This window comes from Coregonus clupeaformis, chromosome 39 (assembly GCF_020615455.1).
Source record: "Coregonus clupeaformis isolate EN_2021a chromosome 39, ASM2061545v1, whole genome shotgun sequence".
NCBI lineage: Eukaryota > Metazoa > Chordata > Actinopteri > Salmoniformes > Salmonidae > Coregonus > Coregonus clupeaformis.
The window spans coordinates 16,550,456-16,556,203 of NC_059230.1; the positions used below are offsets into that span (position 1 = coordinate 16,550,456).

Below are 5,748 nucleotides of genomic sequence, written 5' to 3' on the forward strand. Positions count from 1 at the left end.
GTACAGATGGAGATGGAGTAAATAGATTTTAACCTGTGGTTGGAATGGATTCAGTATACGGTCTAAAGAGGACTGTTATGCCTGTAGGACAGCCAAACCAAGGTTAACAACTACTCCGTTCCCCTTGACAGGCTTTGACTCTCTGTCAGGTTTATCCTCCATGCAAGCCACCTGGGAATGTGGTGAAAGAGTCTTATGGTAACTTGCACTATCTGTTTCCCCCGATAACAAAGTCATCCCGACCTGGGTTGCCTCAGTTTGAAGTCACAGGGGATTCTTATTGTTTTTCTAGGACTAATAAGATAGGATACAGGGTAGGGCATCTTAGGTCCCGGGCATCTGTGGTCCTCTGTAGCTCAGCTGGTAGAGCACGGCGCTTGTAACGCCAAGGTAGTGGGTTCGATCCCCGGGACCACCCATACACAAAAAAAAAAAAAAAATGTATGCACACATGACTGTAAGTCGCTTTGGATAAAAGCGTCTGCTAAATGGCATATTATTATTATTATTATTATTAACTAAAAGAGACCATGACTAATCTCTCCTCTTTGTTGCAGCCAGAGGATTTTAGGAGCCAAAACCAGGCCCGTGCTGACATCTGATGGTTGTGTGGTGATAACTGATTGTGAACTCACCTACATACGCAAACAATCAAACGTGTCAGAGACTGGTGAGTTGTCACATAGAAAGTAGGACCTCCTCCTGGGATCCTTTGATGAAAGGATATATATTGATGGGATAGGAGTACCCCGAGGGGTTCCAGAACAATTCAAAGCTAGGAATCAGATCGCAGCTGGGTTTGAATTAAGTATTTTCTGGTGGTCAACAATTAATAAAAACATAGATTGGATGAATTATATTTACTATAACCAGCAAAGATTAGCTGAGCAGACAGCGGCAACTAGCTTAATGACATGGCAGAATAGAATAGCTTTAGATATGCTTTTGGCTGAGCGGGACGGGGTTTGTGTTCTGTTTGGATATATGTGCTGTACTTTCATCTCCAACAATATAGCACCGGACGGGCCCGTGACCAAAGCGCTTCAGGGACTCACCACGCTGGCGAACGAACTGGCTGAGAACTCTGGTGTTGATAGCTCCATAAACGGTTGGTTTGATAACATATTTGGTAAAATGGAAAACTATTGTTGTGACTATTCTGGGTGAAGTTGTAGCTTCTATGGGTATACTTGTTCTTTGTGGATGTTGTCTTATTTCCTGTGTCTGAGGGTTGGTGAGAAAAGGAGATGGAGAAGATGGTTTCCAAACAGATGGTGAGATACGGCCCAATCCCGGACTCCGACCTAAGGAATGAAGGATATGACCTACCAGGCTTGGTGGAGTGACACTCTAGAAGGTGTCTAAAGGGGGCCAAAATGTACTTCCCTGTTGGTGTTTTATGTTTTAATAATCTTATGTTTTGTGTTCTATTAATCCTGTGTTTTATGCTTTATTAATCAAGTTAACCATGTGAATGTTTGTCTTTCCTTATGTGATGGTTTGAACTTCTCTGATGACTGGTAACAGTTTGCAAGTTGGGTGTAGATGGAAGGACTGAAGGCCTTTTATTATCAAATTGTCTATTAATAAAAGTGTGATTCTTTTTGTTTGTATTGTATTTTAATGAGTGACACCCTAGAGGGCGTCAAAAGGGGGAATTGTTGGGTTCTATTTTTCTCATAATTGGATCTGTATGTGATGAATAGCTTGGAAGGAATGCATTAATGAACTGTATTGATATAAATTGTTTCACATAACAGGCTGTTATTCATGTAAGGAACGTTAGGGGCTAGGATGAGATAAGACTTGTATTTCTCACAGATACGAACACTCTCTCTTTGTTGTCTGTGAAACTGTCCTTGAACATGGGTACATGGAGTACAGTGGAATGGTGTCTTTTGGGTGCTGACTCCACAGGTTATAATGATAGCAACTTATGCCTGGCAACAAATGGAATGCCGAGGAGTTGGGACCAACCCCTGCGCCAACGGATTGGCTGAACCACACTCAGTCCTTTGCTCTGGTTGGCCAACAGAAGAAGTGGAGGCTTTCTGTCAGAGTATTTGAAGAAGAACTTAGAACAATGGATCAGTTCTCTGTCTGCCCTGCGTGGTTTTTCAGTGAGCCCGTATACGAACCTTCATACTTATCATACATACATTTTGCATATAATAAATTAAGCTTGGATTGAAGATCTCTTGATTCTTATTCCAATACCAGATTTGAATTACGCAATTTCTAACAAATGTCCGAAATGAGATTACAAAAACAACAGAGCTAGCAAGCTTGCATTTGCTAGCTTGTGGCAAAAACGCTAATTAGCATAACAAAGATAAACTACATAATCGTCAGCGAGTGAGTCCACAACATAAACACCTGAAGAGTAAGAAATATGTACTCAGATTTCTGAAGGACGCACACTGGCCTTGGTAAAACAAATAATGCTAACTAAAAGAAATAACAGTACATGGCTAGAACTTATCACTTGACTTTTTTCTAGTTACTTCCTTCTCCTCAGAGCTGGAGATAGCCCAGCATCCTCTGCTCCACATCACCGGTGAGCGGAGCTACAGCTCTCCTATACTGAACTGATATTTAATAGGCGATATGCACAGGCGAGCATGACGTATTTCCGGTTAAATCTCTGGATTGATGTAAACTTCCGGTTATTGTAGAATGCAGTGTTACCGTATGCTAGCATTGAATGCTTGTCGTCAAAAACATCCGAAACGGTTTTTCGTCGTTGTTGTTGTTTATCTTAATGTTTATGTTAATGTTTTTACTTGTAATACTTCGTCTTGACTTATAACACGATGACGTGTAAACGTACGAAAATGTCCTTTCAAAAACGGGATGACAGCTCTTCCAGCCATCACTGCTGTGTGCCGCAATGTACAGTGTCTGCCAGATGCAATTCTTCTGTTCGTTTTTTTACTTTTCCCAAAGACAGTGAATTACATACGCCCATTCAGGAACCGGCTAACAAGGTATCGATGGAGTTTTTCACACTATCGTCATGGCTGAGCCGGCCAAAAAGAAGCAGAAAGCTAGGAAAGCATTGTCGGAGGAACAGAGAAAGAGGAAACGGCAGGCTGACCGAGCGAGGAGTCAGACACAAGTAAACATAGGAGCTGCCAAATATCTATATGTAGGGGGAGCTCTATAGAGAAAAAAAGCGAAGAAATGACCAAAACTGCATAGCGCCCCTTTAATATTACAATGTTGTAAATAAGACAGTTGACAAAATAAATTGTAAAATGATTGTACAATAATTCATGTGTCTGTTCAGTTACTTTTCATAGAGAGGTATTTTGACATGTATGTGTTAAAGAAAAACAAATCACATCTCTCTTTCAGGGAGCTTAATACAGTGCTGTCTCGGCAAATGCGCTGCACGAAAATGTCATCATGGGCACAGACAACAAAATCACACCATTCCATGCCTGTGATGAGTAACTGTCCTTGGACTTGCCAATAATAACAATGGCTTTCCTTCAATTTGTGTAGGCCATGGTCAAATCTCAGGAACTTGCAGTCTATGTAGCTGGCTACATTTGGGCATTTAATTTCAACTAGACCAAATGATGGTCGCTCAAGTGGGTCATATACGAGCCCATCAGGCGATGCACCCAGCCAAGGTGCGTCCGGATGCACGACTAGCCCACACTTTGTCAGATTAAGATTTTTTAGAACTGCATAGTCCTTCAATGCACCTGCTTCCATTTCCAGCCCCCTTTTCATTAGTGGTGTTTGTCTTGTCCCTCTGATAATTATTTCTGCCAGTTTTCTGCTGTGCTTGTACCTCTAACATGGCTTACCTCCCGGAAATGTGAAGCAGTCACTCTCTCCTTCCTCAGTGAATGCCACTCGGGTGTTTCACTTTGGCATCTGGTTGCTTCCTCAATCAGGTGTGACTGTGACAAAGTCACAGACAGAGAACTGAGGTGAAGCTTTTCTTGATCCGTCATGATCTCGTATGAACAGTCTGTTGGTTGTAAATGGTAACCGTCCAGTGGCACTTTTGGAAACGGTGGTGCATCCTCATGGATGACAACACTGTCAGGTGGAGGTGGTGGGTGTTGATATGACAGGATACTGCCAGTTTGTACCTTGCCAAAAATGGAGTCCACGAGTGGTTTGTCAGATGTGATGTTTATTCTGCAGATAAGGGGAAGAGAGTCTGGTTCCATGTCAGCATAGGCAGGTAGTGGGTTGAGGGTTGATGGGTCTGGTAGCTCACCGCTGTAGCCCTTGTAAAGTGTAGATCTGGAATAACAATATCAGGAAAAGTAAAGGGTTCACTAGGAAATACACCAGAATCTAACAGCGATTAATAACATTTATTTCGCAACACATTGTAGTCTGCCTATTTAATTGGACTCTGCATACCTAATTCCGCTTGCCGGAGTAGCATCTGGTTTGGGCTTCACTACAACCATGGCATCCACAGGTCCTGGCTTCACTCCCTATTTATTTATGAGATGGTATTAGGAGAGATGCTAGTATGCATGTGACACAACTGTCTGGTATTGAAATGATACAAATCATTGTTCGTGGTTTATGCCACCTGCTCTGTTTCAGTGCACGAAAGTACAGGATGGACGACAGACATGCCACATTCAGAGTAATGGGCAGTCTGATATAGTAATGCAACCAAATGATGGCATATCCCACACCCAGCCACACAGGAACAGTAGCTTTTAACAAGCACAACTGGCTGTGAATCACGCAATGTCATCTACATTTACATTTACATTTTAGTCATTTAGCAGACGCTCTTATCCAGAGCGACTTACAGGAGCAATTAGGGTTAAGTGCCTTGCTCAAGGGCACATTTACGTCATTTAGCAGACGCTCTTATCCAGAGCGACTCACAAATTGGTGCATTCACCCTATAGCCAGTGGGATAACCACTTTACAATTTTTTTTTTGGGGGGGTAGAAGGATTACTTTATCCTATCCCAGGTATTCCTTAAAGAGGTGGGGTTTCAAATGTCTCCGGAAGGTGGTGAGTGACTCCGCTGTCCTGGCGTCGTGAGGGAGCTTGTTCCACCATTGGGGTGCCAGAGCAGCGAACAGTTTTGACTGGGCTGAGCGGGAACTATGCTTCCGCAGAGGAAGGGAGCCAGCAGGCCAGAGGTGGATGAACGCAATGCCCTCGTTTGGGTGTAGGGACTGATCAGAGCCCGAAGGTACAGAGGTGCCGTTCCCCTCACTGCTCCATAGGCAAGCACCATGGTCTTGTAACGGATGCGAAGCTTCAACTGGAAGCCAGTGGAGTGTGCGGAGGAGGGGGGTGACGTGAGAGAACTTGGGAAGGTTGAACACCAGACGGGCTGCGGCGTTCTGGATGAGTTGTAGGGGTTTAATGGCACAGGCAGGGAGGCCAGCCAACAGCGAGTTGCAGTAATCCAGACGGGAGATGACAAGTGCCTGGATTAGGACCTGTGCCGCTTCCTGTGTAAGGCAGGGTCGTACTCTCCGAATGTTGTAGAGCATGAACCTGCAGGAGCGGGTCACCGCCTTGATGTTAGCGGAGAACGACAGGGTGTTGTCCAGGGTCACGCCAAGGCTCTTCGCACTCTGGGAGGAGGACACAACGGAGTTGTCAACCGTGATGGCGAGATCATGGAACGGGCAGTCCTTCCCGGGAGGAAGAGCAGCTCCGTCTTGCCAGGGTTCAGCTTGAGGTGGTGATCCGTCATCCATACTGATATGTCTGCCAGACATGCAGAGATGCGATTCGCC

General features: G+C 44.3%; 1 long non-coding RNA gene across 1 annotated transcript; it reads right to left on the minus strand.

Moving 5' to 3' along the window:
• Nucleotides 1-3,194: 3,194 nt before the first annotated feature.
• LOC121554574 lies at nt 3,195-4,743 on the minus strand. Its single transcript, XR_005997723.1, has 2 exons — nt 4,390-4,743; nt 3,195-4,266 (listed from the first exon to the last, which is right to left on the minus strand). It is a non-coding gene; the product is annotated as an uncharacterized LOC121554574 (long non-coding RNA).
• Between the last annotated feature and the right edge of the window lie 1,005 nt (nt 4,744-5,748).